At 31.4% G+C, this 23,822-nt stretch overlaps 1 protein-coding gene across 12 annotated transcripts in view; it reads left to right on the top strand.

Moving 5' to 3' along the window:
• The window catches only part of LOC124357269 (CUGBP Elav-like family member 1), a 1,015,984-nt gene that overhangs the window by 89,922 nt on the left and 902,240 nt on the right, over positions 1-23,822 (top strand). For 10 of the 12 annotated variants that reach the window (XM_046808844.1, XM_046808854.1, XM_046808855.1 and 7 more), the window contains exon 2: positions 22,783-22,829. The exons of the other annotated variants lie outside the window; for them this stretch is intronic. The gene's annotated coding sequence lies outside the window, so the exon portion shown is untranslated. The remainder of the gene's footprint in view (positions 1-22,782; positions 22,830-23,822) is intronic. 12 annotated transcript variants of the gene reach the window in all.

The raw sequence follows: 23,822 nt of genomic DNA on the forward strand, positions 1-23,822 counted from the left end.
TTTAACTAAGTTACCTCTAACTCTTTGAATAAAATTATAACCGACATTTTTGTTATGCTCCATTTATTTCATATTTTAATTGTTAACGAACAAAATTGTTCAATTGTGTCAATAACCTACACTTTTGATTATTTTTTAATATATACTTCTCTTAGAGTTTAGACAGTACTGAAATATAATTGAAAAGCAATCTAAGGGAGGGGTATAAATATGTCACCTACTCATCAATAAAATTTATCAACTGCGACTGCCACCCAACTAATATTATTCTATTGGAGATTGAAATGACTGGAGACCCTGTCCGTAAATAATGGTCCAGTACTCAGATAACCAACACTAAGTATATCCAAAGTAGACAACTATGGGTGACGAATACCATCACCAGAGCTGTATGTGCTGCACGAAAGGTGCCACAGCATCCGATTATGGGCTAATTAACGTGTATCCCTGAACATAAATTCTACGTATGGCCCAATCAATACATTTTCTTTGCCTATTTTGAATGAAAACTAATTTGATTTTAATTGTTGGTATGAGAATTCGCTATAAATTTATATTCTCAACAATCAAACTTTATTTTAGGAAAATTCACACAGTAAGAATACCAATGTTATAAACTATATCTATTTATCAAAGGAAACATTAAATAAAATGTCTAATTTATATTAATTCCGTAATTATTTCTCATTTCTTCCTTACCTGGTCTGATAAATGAGAAATCATTTTCTATATCTAAATCTCGAGTCCTCCTCGATCCTGAACTAACAAACACAAGCCTGAAACTCTCTAGCCTGAAAGACCAACGTTGTACAAAGTAAGTGTAAGCTACACCATGCGTCGCGTAACAGGCTTCGCTAATGTTGTACGCAAAATTTCTGAAAAGTCTTTACCTTAGTTGATTATGATAAATGTGCTACTATGTCACATGTTGAAATCATTTTATTGTTCTCAGTTTGCTACCAAATTTATTTATTGTGCAATTTTCTTGCTACCATCATGGTAACCCATAAGATCAGCGTATAACTGTTTACTAAAATTCAGCCAAATTCTATGGAGCGGCATGCGGCATCATCGGATTCGATGTTGGCTATAGAGAAATGAAACTCCATTTAAAGGTTAAAAACTATCCAATAAATATTCGTATAAGCTTATCCAAAAATTGTGAAATATGGTTCCGAGCTTAAATTTCAAATAATTTACAAAAGAAAAATAATATTTGATTCCGGATGTAAGCGATGCAAACTGTGTATGAGCTGTGGCTGTGAAAAGCGGTACATCACAACAGCTTCATCCACCAGGTTCGAGCTGAGCAAGCTGTGATTTGGATAGTAATGTAATTACAGGTTACAGTTATGACACACATGGTCACTTGGTCTATTATTTAGGTGAAACAGTATTCATTCCATTATATCTGTATTTAGTTAATGATCGGCAGAGATAGATTTTACTGTTTGTATTTAAAGTTCGGTTTGTGTTTGTTAGTAACCCCGTGACGTGTGTGGGTTAAAGCAAGTAAATATTCTCACTCTTTTCTAAATAATGTCGATCTACTCAGCGCCTTTGAATAACTGTGTCTGCTTTGACCATTATTGAAGCATTTACTTCTATGGGCGTATCGGATCGTGAATAATAGTATATTGGAGAATGTGATTTTATACGCTCTATTAAAAAATGCATTAATACTTGAAAATTCCTATTAAATACGTTTGATCAAAGGTTATTGATCGTTCTTACTTCTCATATGAATTTAAAAGCATTATTATAAACATAATTTTAAATAAGTTGCTACTGTAAATCTTATTAATTTCAAATATAAAGGTATATTGACTAAAATGTAAAAAATGTGTAATGGTTTGTCTTAATCAAACATATGGTTTTTATTACGGATTGTATGAGTATTTTAATACATACTGTAATTTAAAATTATAAAATGTAATATATTAAAAGCCAATACAGCCATTTAGAATTATTTAAGGATACCATTATGAGCATTCTATAAGTTTCTAACTTAGCATATTTTGACTGTTTAACTAATTACCTAGTAACTAATTATATAGCAGATTAACTCTTTTACCAAAAAATTAATTTTTAAATTATAATTTTATTATAATATATCATATATTAACAATGTATAACAACATATATCAATCACAAATTAAAAGTATTGTTTCTTTCGCATTAACCTGTTCCTTGATATGTATCTAAGTATATAGTTGCACTCATTATAGTAGAAAATAGTTTTAGTTACTAAAAATACAAGTAAACAGATATTAAAACAAGATCATTGTTCATCAAATTCTATAAATAAGTTTTCAATATATATCTTCTGATGAAGTTCCTTTTTAATAATTCTAAGAGTATAAACATGTAAATGGTTGTTTTCAAATACAACAATTGTGTGTGAGGTTTGCACCTTTAAATACTACTCTTTCAGTAAAAATAATAATAATAATAGTATAAATAATGCATTTTCTAACTATATAATATATTTTACAAACAAAATAGTACAAAATCCTACATATTAGAGGTTTAGACCGACACATTCTCTTCAGAAATAACACTGCTATTCACTTTAATACAAATACTCTAAAACTCCTTCCTTTCACTGGCATCGCAGGGATCTGTCGTGATCCTAATATTAGAGAGAAATACGTTAATCAAGTGGAACCTAATAATTATGGGTTGAATGTTGTGAATTTAGAAAATGTTAGCGTTAAATTATCATATAAAAACAGATTTCCTTTATTTAATTTTAAATACGAGCTACTCTTCATGACTTTTTATTGTTAGTTCAAAAAAGTTTTTAACCAGATAATCTTGCTGAAATTCCCCGTTTTGATTAAATTTCCATTCTGTTAAGAGACATATTATGCTAGAAACTATATTTGTGTGATTATTATTTCAATGTGTTGTTAACGGAAGGGCATTTTTGACAGAAGCTGTCAAAACCAACTGATACGAGGGGGATATATACACCGCGAAGCGTTGAGCGTGGAGGCACTAATGGATAAATTCGATACTGCATTTAATTAAATACTTTCTAGCCAATGGCTGTGACAACGACGCGGCGCAGTTACAGTAACTGATACAGGGGGTTGCGCCCTAGTGTTGCGTGTCGTCTATTCACCTCTGTTCCATATTTTAGATGATTGTTTAGTGGAGCGCAAGCTGAGCCTCTCCCACAGGATGATCGGGAAGCGTTTAATCTAGGTATAAACTGCATTAAAAGTAGTCTATTTTTGATTTTACATTTTGAAGACAAGAAAACATAATTTTAAGGACAAAACTCATGGCAAGTAAACGGAAACGATGAAAATGTTCAGATACTTAAGCACTCGTTTTTATTTGCAATTCCTAAATATATTTTTACCATTTTATAAACTACTAGTGGCTCGTAGCAGCAATTGCTCTATTTTATTGTTATAAATTAACGGAAAACGCAACTATTTAGATAAATATTGTTAGTTAAACATTAATACACGTTCTTTTATATTCAATAGTACTTATTGGAAAATTATATTTCGTGTTTAAATATTGTCGCCAATATTTATTTTTTCTCATATGCTTCGAGTTTCTCTTTAAATGTGTAATCTTGGAAGGAATAATGTTTTGCCTTTGTTAAGTACCGTATATAAATAGTTTATTTAGAAAAATGTGTAATAAGTCATGAGAGTAACTTTCTTTAAAGAAAATCAACCTTATTATTTTGTAACATATTGGCCCATAGTGTAGAAAAAGAAATCATCACATAAAAAATTTAACTTTTCATACTTTTAAAAGATTTTGTTACTTTATTTATTAAACTGTAGTTGCAATAGTTTCAGAAATGTTTCTCATAGTTCTGTCTGATGTTTTGAGATGTGTAACAAAATAAATATTGAGCAGTGTTCCAATTGTACCCGTTTCCTTAAACGAGACTCCTAATACTCAATTTGTTCTGCAGTTTTATTTCTAAATATATCTTCAAAGGAGTTTTTTATCTTAAAATTTACAGTCTTGATCTGAAACATCGAAGAGATTCTAATTTTCTTAAAAGATTGTTTGACTACTGACATACATTGACGTTAAATAAAATGTTTATATACAGGGGGAAAATGTATAGCACTAAATGAAATTTAATATTTATTTTTGTATAGGTGAGTAATAGTAAAGAATACTGAACTATAGAAAAATGCAACAAATTTATGGCCCTAAAAGGGACGTGGAAGTGTGATATCCCTTCGCCCCCTATATCATCATGTTAAAACTCATTTAAGATTACATGTTTGAAAACAATAACTACCTATACACATTTTAGGAATATACAATTTTCGGAATATACAACTTTAAGGTGGATCAAGTTGTACGCAAACTGAAAGTCAACCTTGTAGCTAATGAGCCATAGTAAAGGCTGGAAGTCAAGTGCCTAAGTCTGTCTGTTTATAAGTTTATAAGCCATTAATAAAGAATGTATAGTTGCATAATTCTAAAGCCTAAGAACAAGAAAACAAGTCCTGCGGAATCATTATTCTATTCCTTAGTTTATAATAAATTGTCTCTAACCTTCTTTTGATAATTGCCATTAACAAAGAGATAACTCGTTAAGCCTGAAAAATGTTTCTATTTTTGTTTGTGAACATGCTCATTAATTTAACTGCAATGGACTAAGATTAAGGTCCAATGCCAACAGTTTTAGTCAAGACCATTATTTTTAAATGTTGAGTTTTTCATAAGTAGAGAGGAAAAGATAAAATTGTTTTTCGGTAGATTTAAAATGTTCGTTCTATTCATTGAAAAATCAGGTCACATACATAAAAGCAGAAAACAAGTAAAAATCTGTAAATAAGAAGAAAATTGGGAGGATTCACCTTCAATTACAAAGGTATTAATATATCATATTTTTCTCAATTCATAATTTTAAAAATTTGCACATCTACAACCAACTGACAGAATCTTAAAACGACAATCCATCAGAGAACGCAGGAAAAGACTTTATTCATAATTTTCAGACAAATACTTCGTACGTGTCGTTGGTTGATTTAACTTTTGTTTACGTGTTCAAGATTGGTTAAAATCATGTAAAGATAAAACTTTATCTTGTTTGGTATGCTAACTATACTCCACCTGTACCAAAACTAACGTGTATGACAGATAAGTTAGTTTTTAACTGAAATTCCTTTATAATTTTTACCTAAACCTAGGTTTAGTGCTTCAAACATCGAAAGCATATCTCGGCTCCTGGAATATACATGTTATTGATTGATGAAACTTGTGAAATCTATATAGAATAGAGTCAGAAAGTTTTGAAAAACCAGTTCGGAGATCTGTTAATTTTCTTGCAACATTCACGTTTTTGTGTGCTAAGACACAGAATAGAGTCAAGGGGCTGATGTCCACAACTGTTATCCTGACACATGCGGGCCAGGAAGTCCATGGATGCCGTAGGACGAAAAAAGCTCGTGGAGTGACAGAGAGTTGCGCAGATTCACTTGAGACTTGGCAGACGTCTAGGGCCGTGATTAACGTTGGCTAATCATAGTACATTGTTTCAATCGCTGCACCGCAACTCCTTTCGTTTTTTGTGTTATACAATTTGAAAAATTACGTACAGAAGCTCCCACCGTATGTATCTACTTCGTAAATAAGTCCATACAACAAACGTGGTACACTATTTTCAAAGCCTCTGACAATCCTAACAAAGAAGTGATTATGGAATTATTCATCCGTAAAGGTGAGTGCTTTGGCCAACTCCTCTAAAGATCCTTTATTGCCGTCATCACACTATTCTTGGGCGGGCATGTGTAAGGTTCGAAGCAAGTATTTACAACACAATAAGCTCACTTCATAATGTCAAGTGCGAGTATGAGCGTTCTATTGCGTTTTGCATGCGTATATTTTTCAACTCTACGGAACCGTTAGAAACGCAATTTTACTCAAATTTCAATATAAACATTTATTGCAGATCTCAACGTTAAACTCAAATTTCAAATACATTTATTTTCAGCAACTACAGCATGTATGAAAGTGTTATTATTATTATTATTATACAATATTGTTTATGAAAATAGTTCACGTTTAAAAACAACAATGGTATTAACTTATATTAGGTAAAATAATTACTTATTTTAGTTAAGTAGAACAATTTAATTAAGAGACAATATATTTTTAAACATCTTAAATGTAAAATATATATGCGGAAATCTCTCCCACAGAGTAAAAGCACACTGCCACTAAATTCTCTCTTAATTTTAGTTTGAATTCTAATTTTATAAAGATGCCTTTTAGGCATTTATGAAGTCTTCTGACACTGACCTTATCAAGCAGCCAAAGCTGACGGATACGGCTCACCTTGTAGGTTCACTCGTGATCAGGTGTCGAGTCCGTGTACTAGTGGCACGCCAGTAACTGGTACACTATTGAATTTTGCAAACGTGTTTGTTTGAAATATGTATAGTGAACTAGTTTGAGAGTTTCTTTTATTTATTTAAAACGATCGAAAAATTAGTCATTTTTCCACACCACTCAATTCGTTTAAAATGAAAAAGTCACAATAACTATAATTTTTACCCTTACTGCTCTCTAGTAATGGCATTGAACTTTTAATTGGAACTGAAGAATTTTTAGGGCAGTACTAATAGACTTGTACCTCATCTATGGATAAAAGAATCACCTGTTTTAGAGATAAAGAGTCGAATACCTGCTACTTTACCACAGTCAATAAAAACTAATATTCCAAGAACCAAGTTAAAATGTGAAACACTAGAAGAAAACTAATTTGCGTACTTATACAGAGCTAAGTGGCGCTTGGGCTCTAGACTATAAGAGGCAATGTTTTATTAACACCAGCACTCTTAATGTTTAGAGAAAAATACATGAAGCATATATGAAATAAAAACAATTTAAATTGTACCCAAAGTAAAGTTAAATTTAGCCAAGACATAAACAAATTCTTATTGTTTAAACCAAAATCAAAACTTTTGCAATTGATCCACAATGTTAATATAGTTTTACCCATTATTTTCTAAATAACTGTCCTTTGTAGAAAAGGTTCGATAAAATAGTTTTAAATATTAGTTCATAACTATTTTATATCAATTTGAGTACGTAATAAACATTTTTACCAGGCATATTTATTACACAAATAAATTACGATTGGTAGGTTTTATTACGGTTTATACTACATAGGCCATACACACTAAGGTTTTATGTATATTAGAGGTAATTTATGGAAGCACAGTTTGAATAAATTAATTAATAATTAAAAGTTTTAACAATCATTTATGATTATAACGAAACATTCTTTTTTATATTTATATCTACGTTAGTTTGTTAGTTTTATCTCCAGCCCTCTTTATTATTCTTCGGAATTAAATTCCGTTTGGGTATATACACTAAACCTTTCCAATCTAAGTAATATATATATATATATATATATATATATATATGACTGCACTAATAGAAAATAAATTTGTACTTTTTACATATTTAGTTCTTAACATTTGCTGACAATAGTGACTAATTAAACATTTTATTAGTACATGTGTGACATTAATATTGGCAATATTTATCAGAAAAGATAAAATACTATGATTCTTACACGTTTGTAACCTTTAAATATTTATCTTGCTAGAACACGATTACTCATAAAAAATGGGAATTATATGCTATAATGTTATATATAGCTATCGTGAGAATTCGAGGGTAGTGGCTTGTGGGAATTGCTTTCAATCAAGTCAATGTTTCTGAATTGCCAGACAAATTAATTACCTTATTCAATAATATTCAATATGTTTCAATTAATATGTTTGTTTATTGCAACTTTTCCTAAAATACTTAGGTACATTTTAAATTTGATTATAAAAATCAGGAAAATATATCTTTTTATAAATAATGTTTAATTAATTATTTCATACCAAATTTAACAATTATTTTAAATCTCACAGTAAACCGAAATTAAGGGACATCACGATTTAAAAACCAGCAAAACAAGCTGGCATTGCGGCGGCCGGCGGTGGTGGAGATGTGGGATTGAACTAAGAGTGCGGGGATATTTGGCACGTTTCCACATGAGAACTGGTAAATTGATATAATACTGTTTTCTTTCAGTTATAAATGCCCTTTACTCTTCTTACCTTTCACCAATATCAATGAGTATCACTATGTGTATCCCGTAACCTTTTAAGCTTAGTGTGCACTTATGTACTTATTATGAATTTGAGTTTACAAATACACAAATTAGCGATTCAGAGTTACTAAAAGTGGTTTCATTGATAGACGTAACTCGTACTCTATTGCTTACTAAGAACAGTCTTACTCGTATCTTCATTTGATCTATATCCAAAAAACAGAACATTTGCCAGTATTGCGAAGTGTTATTGAAAACAAAGGTAACATTTTTATTTTACGCTTAGAAATTAGAGATTTTATAGTTAGTAATGTATACTAATACAGCTATTTTGACTAGACTGATACATTGTGTTATATTTACAAAAAACCACCATGTGTATGCACATGTACAGATGTAAAATAAAGTAATAATTTAGAGATAAAGTGGTTATGTATTGCTCAAAACTGTAAGTAATATGTTCAGCACTTCTTTTAACATTATATATTTTAGGTTTTATCTTTTTATCAGAATTTTTTGTTTTAAAATAGTTTGGGTTGCCTTTTTGTTTCTTTTTAATTTTGGCTATTCAAACTACGCTAAGGAACAGGAATACGTTTGGACATGTTTAACGATTTCTAGGATGCATAGGCTACTGCGCTTCATACATAAGTGATCATTTACGGTAAGAACCCTCCTATAACGTGTATAACGAGTCCCTGGACTCCTGTTCTAATCCTAACCCGCAGTGGGAATGTCTAATGAGGTTTTTGTCCGCTCGGCAGCGCTTCAGTTCCGGTGGACAGCCTCTCACAATAGGGCTTTTTCGTGTTCACCTACTGCAGCTGAAAAACTGTCCCTTACACAGCCGACCTTTAGTCGGAATAAATTAGAGGAATACTGTATTTAACCACAACCTGCTGTGGTATTAAAACTTTCGCCTTACTTCTTAAGGAATAATTTTACATTTAATGTGGTACGTTTTCGACTTGTAAGAAACATCACAGAGTAATCCATTCATGTATCGATACAAATGTGTAGAAATACCATTTAAAATAAAATATACTTTTAAAATTTGAAAACATATTATGGATGTAACACTGGTTTAACCTTTATTTACAGTTGGGTATTGACGCTGGATAATTTAAAATAACAAGATTTCACAATCTTTTTATGTTTCGACAATAGAACATTATGTTTAGAAAATTTTAATGTAATCTCGTCTAAAGTCGTAAGAATCCCTAGACCAGTTAAATCATACACAAAATTAAAAAGTATGCGGCAGTGATATTGCGTACTTCAGTGTCTTAGTTTTTATATCGCGTGCTGAATGTGTTGTTTAGTGAACCTACTTTTGTATGGTGCCATGATTTGGATTTATTGTTACCGATCTAACCTATATACATGGTTTTTTGGTGTAAAAGATGTATTGTTCTGAAGATGTACGATGGCGAGTTTATCGACTCACAGTTATTAGTTTTTAATATGTGTGTATGCTTAGCTTTATGGCTTCCGTTTTCTATAACTGAAGAAGAGGATAGATGCAATACTCGAAACGTAGTGTTCTATTTTTGAAACATATATATCTATATTGTATATAATGTATATATATATATATATATATATATATTATATATATATATATATATATATATAAAATAATGTATATGTATAATATATAACATATATATATATATATATATATATATATATATATATTCATAATTCTATATCCATTTCTAGTAAATATAATGTATTAAAGTTACGTTACAAAACATCATTTAATACTGATTACAAATAAAAACTGTAATCGTTCCGACACAAGTTCAAATAATCTTCAAAGATGAAAAATATACAGTGAGATCAATGTATTTCAATCGTGGATTTCCAGAAAAACTGAATCGAGTTGCTCTGATACTTTGCAGGCAAAGAGGGAAACCTGGTAGAGTAAGTGGAGGGTTGCACAGGGATAATGATTCAATAATCCTCTGACAGAAGCTCGCAGTCGAGCATGTCTTCATTATCTTGCTGTAAATGATCTGACTCATTGTTCAATACATTTGCAAAACGTTTTTAGTAATTTATTTAATGAAATAACTTTTTTACAACGGTTGAAGTGTTTAAAATAATACCTTTTTAATTCTTAAGCACAGCAGTGTTTAATCAATAAACAACTGAGGTATAAAAAGTGTTTGAAAATCAATAAACTAAATTGCTGACTAAAATAGCTTTTACTTGAGTAAACTTAACTACTGGGCTGTATACCGTGAGGAAACTGAGATCTCTTGAACCGTAATTGATGAAGGGACTGTCTTATCGTTTGCTCATTAATTACTATCACACTTAATTGTCACTCGTAGTCACCGCCTATACATTCATCCTCTCATTGTATCAACAATGTTTATTCACGTTATTGCTTTTATATAAAGAATTTTGCTCACACACACACACACACACACACACACACACACACACACACACACATTATATGTATATAACTACACTTAATAAGTAAACGTATAAACAGAAATAATAATTAATGTTTGACTTCAAAAGCTCTGCCATACTTCAAAACTGGTATGAAGAGAGACACCTTCAGCCCACAGTTAATTCAATTTATTTCTTTTAAATTTGATGAAAATTACATGTTAATGTACAAACGCGTATACTTGTACAAATTTGTCATTTTTACATGCTATGAAAAATAACCATCTTGCATTAAGAAAATGCATTACAAAATGCAATCTTTGAGAACCATCTCTTAATTGCCCTCTTTTTCTCATGGTGGAATTTGGCGAAATACCGAATTAATCTAAGGTAATTTATAAACGCGTAAAGTTTGTTAAAATAACAGGTTGCTAATCGAGCACACATACTGTACTTTTACATGCACGTATTATTAGTCTGTTTGATATACATATGTATATATATATATATATATATATATATATATATATATATATATATATATAACTGTATAAATGGCAATAGCCTTATTTAATTTCAATAAACATTGAATCACAAAAAGTACTTGCTCCGCCGGGAGTCGAACCCGGATCTCTCACTTGCCGGGTGAATGTGCTACCATTACACCACAGAGCGCTCACTTTTTCCGATTCAATTATTTTGTATTCGGCCGTATCTGTCACATATGCGTTTAAATAAGCAAACTAACATATGATATATCACTATGATTTTATATCACATATAAATTATCACATTTATTTTCAAACAAAATATATAAATATACTGATTTTATGATATCTATGATCTCACTTATATGATCATGTGGAAATAACATAAACGTAATTTTTCTCACCACCTCCACTTTATCATCAAACGTTCGTGTTCCATCGCAACTGTGAGAAACAAGGCAGTAACACAATATGTGGTGCACTTCGGCACATCCGCTCTCTATAATATCATATTCCACAGTAAAACTCGAGCCGTAACAGCCCTTTATAGGATAGGTGGGATCTCTTTTTGACAAGTCACTTTGTAATTCACTTGGAGGGTGAATTCAATGAACCTACCTCCACGTGCCTGTGAATTCAGTTTCCTTTCATTATAATGGTGTATGTATTCATTGTCATTTTCATCGATTTCAAAATGTGACCAATTTTAGACATTCGTATTTGAAAACCATTACAAATCGAAGAGAGAACATCTGATCACATCAACTCTAAAATAAGAAACTTCTTCACAGTATTACGGGAACATATTAGACAATTATTGGAGCTTCATTATGCTGTAGGTAAAATACCATAAATTAAGGAAATCGCCAAATATTTAATTCGTTGTAAAGGTATTAAAACAACTTGTTGAGTTTTGCTTGTTACTTTCTTGGATCTCGTGGCGTTTAGTAGAGATTATTTTGTTCTAAGGGAGAAATCTCTGTATACGGTATTTTTGTATAAAGTGCTTATATCAACAAAGATTCAACTAAATCGTTTGGTTCTATGTATTATGCCTTATTTTATAAGAGATTAAAAATATGTAGTTTTCTGCCATTTTAATTAATTTTATCCCCCCTCTTTGAATGTATTTTTGTAAAACATTATGATGAATATAAATTTTCCCTATTTTAATAGGCTAGTAAAAATCTTAACCTTTTTTAAGGAAAATTCAAGCTACTTAAACATAATCTTTTAATTGTTGTAATGAAATAACCAGATAATCAAATAAAATAAATTAATAACTTATGGTGCCGTCTGAGTAACAATAATCAAGCATTTTATAATTATTATTTTCACTACGCTATAAGTTAATCATAAACATAGTCTTTTAATAAATTACAATTTTAAAGTATGTTTGGCTGAAAACTTAATTTCATAGACTCTCTTTCGAGTAGTAATTACAAAACTGATAGCAATTAGTACTTTATCATGTTAGAAAATGTATTGTATTCCAGACATCTAATCTACATAGCGCTTATTTTGGGATAAGAAAGTACCTATAGTAAAATGTCGTGGCCAATGAAATTAATTGTGTGCCACACTCACGTATACTTACAGCTTCTACAATTGAGTAGAATTTTTACCCTTTAAATTTAAGTTTTAGAGATTTGTTAAACGATAACAGTACATATAAAGCTAACAGAAATAATGTGTTGAATATTGTGTACACATTACTGTGGATAAACTGTAAGAAGAATCTTTGTTGAAGATAATTTCTTTAGAAGACAGTTCAAATTGAAAGTCAAATGAAATTATCTTAACACAAGAGTGCAACCAGATGAGTGTGTCTTACTTGTTTGTGGGTGGGGTGGGGAGGAGTGTGAAAAATGGCAACTCCTTGGCATATATCCACGCTGTGGCTCCGCAGCTTTGCCCAGCAAGTAATACGATGCGTCTCCTCATTTGCTACGTTTTAGTAACATTGTTCTTAAATTTGAATAACTGGTAAAACATTAAATATTTTCAATGCACCACTATTTTTTATGTTTAAAATGTATTATTGATTATGGATAATTTGAAAGAGTAGCAGGTATTCATCAATAATGTAACAATAGAACACTATATTTCAAGAATTGGAATCCATCCTCTTTTTAGGCGCCAAAAGAATAAGAGCAAGCATACAAAAATTTTAAACTAATCAATATGTAGCGAAGCCTTATCGTGGTTTAAAACAAAAAAACTCAAGCTCCGGTTTAGGACCATAGAGCCCAAAGTGTTCAGAGTACCAATCATGTCACTGCACTAAACAAGCTTACTGAACAACAAATCCGCACTCACTAAAAAGGTTGAAGACTGTGGATAGATTCCAATCTTGTGTTCTACGTCTGTAAGTATGATGGCATATGTCTGAAAAACCAGTGATCCTCTACTGCCATTTTATTTATTATACTCTATTTGTAGTGTAGATGATTCTTTGAAAGTTAAGATTTATTTCTATTTTAGATGAATTGCAGATGTACAGTGATTAATAAAGCTAATAATAAGTTTGAATATTATTGTATTTTGAAGATTGTGTTTTATTATTAAAATTAATGCTACGAACCAACTCTTCTTACCATAGCTACGTTATTTGATGTTGATTTATAATACTTATTTAATTAACAATCCTTTCTTCTTATTCGTAAACTTTATCTTTACTTATTTTGGTTGTTCAATACTGGCTGTATTAATAATTTTGAAATGACTATATGTATAATTATTTAAGTGGATACTCCTTCTATAGGTTATATCTACATTATTGATTTTTTTCTTATATCCTGTTTTGTATTTTAAGAGTTTATAGTGTAATATTTGTGTAGACTGGTAAACCCTTTTCCTCACGCATACGCTATTATTCCCATGTGATTACCCTTTCAATGCTACGGTATCTGCCCTATCGTCAAACTCAAAAGTGCAGAAATTATTTGCAAATATGTAGAGGTTTGGCAATATTTTTAAGGTATTCTCAATTAAGGACTTCCCTTTTTACTTTTTTATGTTGAAGAGGAGTAATAATGATAGGGTACGTTAGAAGAGAAGAATCTTTTACAGTTGAATATGTTTTAATGAGTTTGTTTTAACTTTAACTTTGATTTTTTTGTGATTGTACATAAATTATCATCATAAAAGTAGCAAAATAGAAGACGCTTTAATTAAAGATGAATTTTAATTATTTCAAAATAAATGAAATTTATAGATGAACATTTTTATATTACAAAACATTGTCGCATTGCAAATATTATTACAATATGTAACGTTACCACTGATTGAGATGAGCAATAATACATATACATTACAAATAAACAAATGTTGGTATTATAATGCTTTTGGAATACATAAGAATATTTGGAGCTAGAAATATTCATAACCTTGGCAATGCATAAAATTCTCAGCGTCTACCGTGTGGTCGCTGTTGCATGTAAGATATAATTGTGTGCTTTTTAGTTATTTATATAGAAAATGATAGTATCATCTTTACCGACCATCACACATCTAACCATCGCATTGTGAGACATTTCGCAGGTTTCCAGCATTCAGAACAAAAGATCCTGGGGTACGAAATCTCTTAAATGCCTTTTTTTCGCGTTTAAAAATATTAAATCCAAATGGCTGGGATAGACACTGTGGCAAGAGTAATAGCTACTGCAAGGTATGTTATGGAAATGATACAATTGAATATATGCAGTTACCATTAAGATACGTCAGCACTAAGACTTTACCTGGATTGTTACAGAATTTAATCCTGTTATTAGCAGACAAACATTTAATCATGTAATAACACAACGAATTGTATGCTCAAAAGGGAGAGGGGATCAAACTATATAGTAAAGTAAAATTAAACTAGTTAGTAAAATTCACGTCTTTCAGTATACTTTAATGACCACGATTGTCTTCGATTCCTTATGTTTAATTCACTTTCGTTAATGTACTATTGGTGAGACATCTTCAATGTTTAAAGAATAATTTTTAAAGGACAGCACGATCACTTTTGGGACTTAGATGAAAGCAATGCAGGTGTACCTAGAAAATCGTTTATAGAGGTACTATGCAATACTTATTCTGCATAGATTTCATGTTCGTGCTTTTATATTAACATGAATTATTAAATTAAATTTAATAATTACTATTAATTATTATTCAAATAATAAAATATGTTTGTTGGTTAAACAAAATCGTTGTATGATATTTCTAATGTGACCTGGCGGGGGAAGGAAAGAAATACTTTTAACTTATCAAGTTCAACAGTTCACAAATACATAAAGCAAAAATAAAACTAATCTGTAGAGTTTAAAACTCATTGAGTATAAAATTCAGAATTCCAAATGTACGATTTGTCACAATACAATTTCTCTAAACAAATTATTTGGCGTATTCATGTGTAAATATTAAATGTTTTTACTGTACAACTTAATCAACCACCCACTTGTTACCAACACAATGTCGTGTCTGAATTCCACGATATAGAATATTATCTGTTAGATCATGAGCCTTAGATTCAACGGATTCACAACACTGCAGGTGGAGGGATTGACTATATTAGTTCGTTCCAATCACTGGCAACAAATTAGCCCATCTATTAGGTAGGCGCTCCCTCTGCTCTATACGGAGATTAAAAAGGGGAACGTGCTGTAAGGGGATCAATCTAGTGTAATTGACTCCAAAGTAATGAACACGGAAACAAGAATAATCTACACAAAGAATTCATTGGTACCTATAAACTATTGAAAATCCACATACTAATTATGTGAAAGTTAGTATTGTTTTCATAAAATAAACACTAAAATACATTTATAAGTTTCTATTTACAGTAAGTACATATCACGTGTCTAAATTAGACGTAAAAATATCTAAATATACTTCTCCATGCATATAAGAATTGTTGATTATTGCTACCGGAGCGTTACAGGATCTTTTTTTGAACTAAGTAATGAAAAGAAGATGAGAGTGGAGAAGTCATTACTTAGCCACAGTCGCTGCATGGAGCCCTGCCAACTGGCTGCCATCTCATTCCCTCCCATTCACTCCTCTTCGCCTCAGACCTCCCGCACCTGAACTAGAGTGGTACTAGATCATTTGATCATTGGGTCATCCCCCACCTAATTACTTAAACACAGTTGCTGTATAAAACCATGCCAACTGGCTGCCATCTCATTCCCTACCATTCACTCCTCTTCGCCTCAGACCTCTCGCACCTGAACTAGAGTGGTACTACATCATTTTATCATTGGGTCATCCCCCACCTAATTACTTAAACACAGTTGGTGTCTAAAACAATGCCAACTCGCTGCCATCTCATTCTCTCCCATTCACTCCTCTTCGCCTCAAACCTCCCGCACCTGAACTAGAGTGGTACTACATCATTTTATCATTGGGTCATCCCCACCTAATTACTTAAACACAGTTGCTGTATAAAACCATGCCAACTGGCTGCCATCTCATTCCCTACCATTCACTCCTCTTCGCCTCAGAACTCCCTCATCTGAACTAGAGTGGTACTAGATCATTTTATCATTGGGTCATCCCTACCTAATTACTTAAACACAGTTGCTGTATAAAACCATGCCAACTGGCTGCCATCTCATTGTCTCCCATTCACTCCTCTTCGCCTCAGACCTCCCGCACCTGAACTAGAATGGTACTAGTTATTTTGATCATTAATTAATATTTTGATAAGTAATTAGGTCATCCCCCACCTAATTACTTAAAAACAGTTGCTTTTTGAAGACTTTCCAACTGGATGCAATCTTTTTCCCTCCGATTTAATGCTGTTTGCCACACTATAGTGCCCGAGCCTAGCCTAAATATAGTGGTCAGATCATTTCAATGCTCATCGCATATTGGGTTATCTTTTAGTTTTGGTGTGTTTTTTTGATAAAAATCGACAACTTAAAAATTCTTAGAATTTTAAATATAATTTTGTGCCCGTGTTTCAAATTTTAGATACTTAAATGTATAGTATCTATACATTACTACAAGCTATGTTGTAGTAATTTAAATAGCCTTGCTAAATATTTACATAATTAATTTCAGTTATAAAGTTTAAGTAAAAACTGAAACTTACAAACAAACCTAGTGGTTTATAAATATGCTTAGGTGGTATTTTATATTTTTTCAGACACTAAAAACAATAAATCACTAACCTTTCGATTAAAAACATACGGAACATCATATCCGACCTAGCAGTCCATTTGTAAGACTTTCAGGAAGTGGTTCTTCCCTAGATTTCTTATAGGAAAAATCTAGCAAAGTAAGACCTGTCAGTGTTTTTTCCAATATAATATCCAGTGGTATATGAGAAACATAATTTGTCAATAATAGTGATGTTACGTTCTCACATACTAATTCTTGCTTAAAGTCAAAGTAAATTAATTGTGCTGTAGGAAATCATGCAAATTTGAAATATTACTGTAAAGTCTCGCAGTATTAGCATGGGGAAGTTGGAAATTAGTTCGGGCAGTTAGCGACCACAACGAGGAACACTCGTCGAAATTCAATAACACTCGACTGAAGAACTCTGAGTTGGCTGTAAGTGAATTATCTCTTACCGGTCGATTTAATTAAATCGTGAATTAGCTTGTGAATCATTTAATTTCTTGGAGTAATTTTAATAACTAAAGATACCTACTCACTGATACTAGCAGTCCATAGTGAACTAGAGTGGTACATTTGATCATTGGGTCATCCCTCACCTAATTACTTAAACACAGTAATATTTCTGATAATTTCAATGATATAGAATGAACCAATAATAGATTGTTAGTTTAAAAAAATCCTGTTGCTAAAAGTCTTGAATATTTCAAAAGCACTCAATTTGACATTCTACAGAGATAAATTTGAAATAATGTATCGCGTATACAATTTGAATTACTTATAGTGAAATATTTAAGAGATTATACATTTCATTTGAGTACACTGTCTATATAGATGCTCAGAATTGCCTTAGCTTTAGCGAGCCTATCACTTGATAGCTGGAAAAAATCCGTTTTTGTCTGTCTTCCCGACATCACGAATAATAACTGACCTATAGCCTTTATATCTATACACGCAGTATCGAGGTACAGATGATATCGATGTAAAAATGATGATAGATAGAAAGACTAATTACACAAAACTGTATGGATGTGAGAAGCCCACAAGTCCTGTACACCTCTTACACACTTATTCAAGTTAACAATGCTCTAACAGTAAAGTGTTTGTTCAATTAATAAAAAAATTCAACATAGGTTTTAAAGCATTCTAAGACTAAGGTCCAAAGAATATTATTAATATAGATTACAACTATGACGGTACATGAAACATTAAATCCATTATGTGAAGAACTAACACAGTGAGCATATAAATTACAGCATGTAATGTACACACTCGTTTCCTTATCAGTTACGGTTATGAAATGAGGCGTTAAAATATAATAATAAAAAATTGGAATGTACTGTTACTGACATTTAGGCCTATTACTAATTAAACCTCATTAATTGATTCTACTAGGGACAATAGTAATACACCTTAGTGTATACTAATCCTACGTACCAGAAGGAATGTCTAATTAGCTTTTTGTTTGCGAGGTGGAGCCGGTGTTCCGCTAGGAGCCTCACAATGACATTTCTTTCAGCTCCAAGACAGCGTAGTCCCATTGTGAACCCAACCATTTTGAGATAAAGGGACTCTTTTATTACCGCTATAAAATGTATGTATGTTTATAAGCTGTATTCGCTGTATTCGACTAATACCATTGTATGTGTTCTTTTACAGTTGAATGTACTTCATTTTATACTGAAATAGTTACATTTTCTGGTCACTTAGAGTTTAATTAAAATGTGATCTTCTTTAGTAAATGTATTGAATGTACTTGTTCCTCAAACTTAAATCCATATTGAAGAAAACGAATAAAAACTTTATAAGTATTTCGAGTTCACTTTTGGCCTATAACATAGCATAAGAGTATAAGCATGATGAAATTGGTGTACTTTTTTACGTTTTTTTAATGAAAACAGATGAAAATATAACTTTTAAAAATTGTTAAGCTTTTTATGGAATAAATAAATAGGTGGAATAAATTTTAAAACCCTGTTAAAATATTCTAATCTTCCAATTAAAATAATACGTAGGACAAGTGAACTGAAATATCATACATTAAGTATCACAGGTGTCTGTGCTCGAAATGCATTATATAAAGGTGTAAAGAATTAATTATAATAATTCTAACAATCGTCCCTTATACAGTGTTCTCTTCAAAACATGGTCAAGATGACTAGGCTAAGGATAGCGAGGTTTCTGTATGCTTCCTTGTAGCATGCATTCCACCGATACCATAGTTGGGTATAACAAATAAATATAACAATTATATATACACATATAGGGGCACGAATTTTATCAAACCTTTGACTAAATCCGAGTATAGGAATTTCATTCTCTACATTGTTGAACGTTGTTAGTTATTTTATTACAATGGTTGTGTAGCAGCAATCAAACTTAAAACTTAGTTAGCTTGTATTTCTGGATTACTATTCTTTAAGGTTAGGATTAGCTCTAACGACGAGGCTTGTTTTATTATACAGACAAGAACGTAATATGGCACCGAGTATACTCGAGGCCTGTATGGGAATACTAATGAGGTTTTTTGTCCGCTCTGGAGTCTGGCCTTTTGCCGGACATGGTAATAACGATGCTGTATCATTAGTGCTTTCCTTATTCAGTCACAACAAGGAGCTAATTGTTCAGATGAAATAATTAATACGAGCTGTTCTAACTGAAAACTAATAGCAGAATTAGATTGATTTATTTATTTTCAAGGTATTTTCATAGGGAATAATTATGATGTCTATAATAACGATGAATAGTAATTATAGTGTTAATAAGTATGTTTTTTTTATATTTTGGAATCTAATACAAAACAATATAACCATTTGAACAAATGTTTGCATGTGTTTGAGTGCATCCTTACTGTTTACTCATTTCTCTCGTTTCCCTCAAATGTGCGGTGTATGCGTTGAGAACCCAGATCTTTTATAATTTTTTTGAGTTTTAGTGTCCAAAACTATTGATGTCGCCTTGATAGGTAAGGTAGAATCTATAATTATAAAAAATGTTGTAGTCCATTGTGAACTAGGTAAGACAATTACCTCCTTATATAGATTATACTAGATGGCTTCTGGATAAACTTCTATTATAGTCTAGGCGTCTCTGATGTCAAAGTGATGCAGTGTTCGTTTTTAACATATTCGTCACCGACGTTTTTTGCATCTCTTCGGGCGGACGTGCATTCCAGATTCCAGAACTCTGTGACAGTGCCAGATTTCAGACGTTGCTCTGGGCGAATGAGAGTTTAATTCATCATTTGAATAATAATTTTTGAAAAATAAAATTCTAATTGATAATCCATCTTCTGAATTTTTACAAATGAGTTCATTATATAAATCCACTTAATGATTTTACCTAATTTGGGTCATATCATTAAGTGGATTTATATAATATCAAATAAAATATAATGATATAATATCAAAAAAACCTCTTCTCGGGTTTTAAATATTTCAGATATGTAATATAAGTGTGACATTTTTATTTCCTAACGGTTAGTGCGCAATGTACCTCTAATGTACTTTTCAAGTAACTAGTCCAATGGGGAGAAACTGAACTGTTATAACAGTCAGTAAGTCTGCCACTAAACGTAACTAACTTGGTGGCTACTTTATAATATTAGATGTTATTAATATAGCCAATTAAAAGAAACCAAGTGAGTTTAATTCTGGCCGGTATAACCTAAACTGAGTGCAGCAAAATCTGATCTGTAATGACAGAGCAAACTAATAGATACAGCAACACATTTGTACTAGTTAATTTCGAGATATTTTAGTGCGGTTTGCAGCTGAGAATCATGGTTGAAGTAGTTAAATTTCCTCATTGTTTAAGTTTTTTGAGAGCCTAACGTAAAAGAGTTCCATTACCTGATCGCTTTGAATTGTACAGGCTAAAACAGAAAAACGGCAATTTTAAACCAAAGTGGCATGATATAGATAATGACAATTATACCTCCTGATATCGCATGTGCCATGTGATCTCAAAAAAGGCAGTAAATAGAGGTCAATGTAAGAATAAGTATAGTAACATTTTTCCTCAGCTTCTTTTTATAAGTGAAAAATAAAAGTTAAAAAATTGTAAAGTTCGTATTCAGGTGCTTTATAACTTCTTTATTAAGCATTATTTCACTTCTATAACAGTTTAATTTATTTGAAGCGTTTCCAAGGATAAACTTCTGAGTTCCAGAGACTTTGAAGGCCACAGTCGATCCTGTGATATAATAATGTCCGACTTACGAAAGCAACACAGGATGTTTTTCTGTAAGAGTTATTCCACATCTATTGAACTTCGCTTACCTCTCTAGTCAGTATTTAATTATGTATTCGTTTATCAAGTATTAAAACTGTTTGCTAACCTGTTTAGAACGAACATTGATTTCCTTTCATCCGATGTGCTGTGCAGTAGGGAGCAGACATAGAACAATAAGTACCTCACGACACGGAGCGGCGGCTGAAGGACAGCTAATTAAAGTGGTATTCGATTTATCCATTAGAGGGTTCTGGGCTCCATTCACACCCTCGAATACTGAAATGGAGTTTCGAGTAGATCCTAAGTTTATTACTCTGGTTGCCTTATAGTTACTTGTATAGCTGGAGCTAATGTATAATTAAAAGTTCGTTCTTCAATCGGTCCTATCTCTTAGATTTGGATGCAGAGTTTAAAGCCAAAAATCTTTGCAATATATAATATTTTATGTTGCGCGAGTTTCAATAATTTCCTATTAACCCCTTGTAAGCATTAATAATCCCTAAATATATCATATTTAGAACATGATTAAAAATTAAGTCTGCTTTGTTCAAATGAAGTAAACATTTGTATGGTGTAGATTGTGTACTTCATGCAACATACGGTGTAAGCTGTGATATTATCAGTCCTTACCTAAAGAACTGTTTACCGAATATATTCTTGTGACTAGGTCGAATGCCTAATTGATATTGCTAATTCAGGTCTAATGATTTGACATTTTTATAAACAACAATATACTGATAGTTACTTGTGTGGAATGAAAAATATAACACAATTCACGTCCGTATCTGAATAAACGAAAGAAAAACGTGAAAAACGTCACATTGAAATTAGATATGTTAGGGAAAAATAGTTTTGGGACTGCCGATAGCCGAGCGGTCTAAGACGTTGGACTTGAGTCTGAGTTAGAGATAGCGCAGGTTCGAATCCTGTCTGTGGCCCTTACGCTTTTTATCAGTACCATCGACCTTGCACTGTATCGTCTCTCTCCCTTATTCTGTTTGATAAGATCTTCGCACAGGTCAGCGGCCCATGGGCAGAGTAGGGCTTAGGGTAAAAGGGAATCGGATTCTCCTTTAAAAAAAAGTTATGCAAAAATGTATGAAAAGAGTTAAATATTTATCTAAGACAGATATGAAAATTGGTAATTTAACTTTGTTTAAGCGCCTGCTATTGTTTTCAATATTTTAAAATGCCCTAAACGTCCTGGATTTAAAAACAATTAGTTTGTGTTAAATGAATAAATTAAACAAGGAACTGCCCTAAAACAAAATTTAAAAAATAACATTGCAATATCAAAGATTTTAAGTTTCAACCACAGTTTAGATTATTATTCCACTTATAGTACACTGTGTATAAATGATATTTAGTGTACTAATTGTGTATAAATATGCTTTTAATATTAAATTTAAAACATATTTTACATTTTGTCTCTTGTTTTAGGATACAGTTAATGGAAAAGTCGAGTTGTGCTCTTAGATAAGACATTGGTACGTATTTTAACGTTATCTTTATATATTCCTTACAAGTGTAGTAGATACTTTAACTGTAACATTTATTCTCTTTTTACTCAAAGGGATCTGTAAAGTAACATTAATAGTGAATATGCTTTGTTCGTGAACCCTTACGAGCAAAGTTGTGGTTTACACAATATTGAATTAAATTTATTATGAACCTCACATTAACAGTTGTCTGCTGCAAATTTAACTTCTTTTCTATTGATCTTATAGGATACCAATCATTATTTAGAATGTTATGCATAATTTACATTGTATTTGATAGATTTTTAATAAGGTGTAGCTTGTTTCATTTTGAATAACATATGTGATAGTATTATCTGCCTTATTTTAATAATCATTTAGTAATAACACTGTGACGCAACTTTAATGTTCGTTTTAAGTTAACCAAAACTAAATCTAAGTAGTAATACAAATTAATATAATGTATAGATGCTACAGTATCAAAGCTTTATCTCGCTTTGTTAAATTTTAAACATATTATTCTCTTAAGTTTGGTTTGAATATATTACAGAATGCTTGCAAATATGACTATACAGTAGTAAGAGACAAAACAAAAAAACATCTTAAAAGTTTAGTATTTAGAAATGCTTGCTCGTAAATATAAATATGTTCAGTTGAAAAAATAATTATGACAGAATAGGATGTTTTAAACGTATATATAACATATCATACATAACTCTTTCAATACATTTTATATTGAGAATAAACACATTAAAATTTTTACTACGATAATATATGTATATGTTGCTGCATTGTGCTTTTCCACTATATAAACTGGGGCGGGCAGAGTGTATGTGTTCCTGTTCATTAACGTGTGCTCAGAGAAAACAGAAAACCACACTCTTTGTATTATTTGCATAAAACTTGTTCATTACACGACAAAGACAATTATTGATTTTGAGCAGCTCTGTTGTATTAATTTTAATATCATGTTAAAAATTAGCTTTGTGGGATGAATCTTTC

Source organism: Homalodisca vitripennis, chromosome 3 (genome assembly GCF_021130785.1).
Source record: "Homalodisca vitripennis isolate AUS2020 chromosome 3, UT_GWSS_2.1, whole genome shotgun sequence".
In the NCBI taxonomy this organism is placed as follows: Eukaryota; Metazoa; Arthropoda; class Insecta; order Hemiptera; family Cicadellidae; genus Homalodisca; species Homalodisca vitripennis.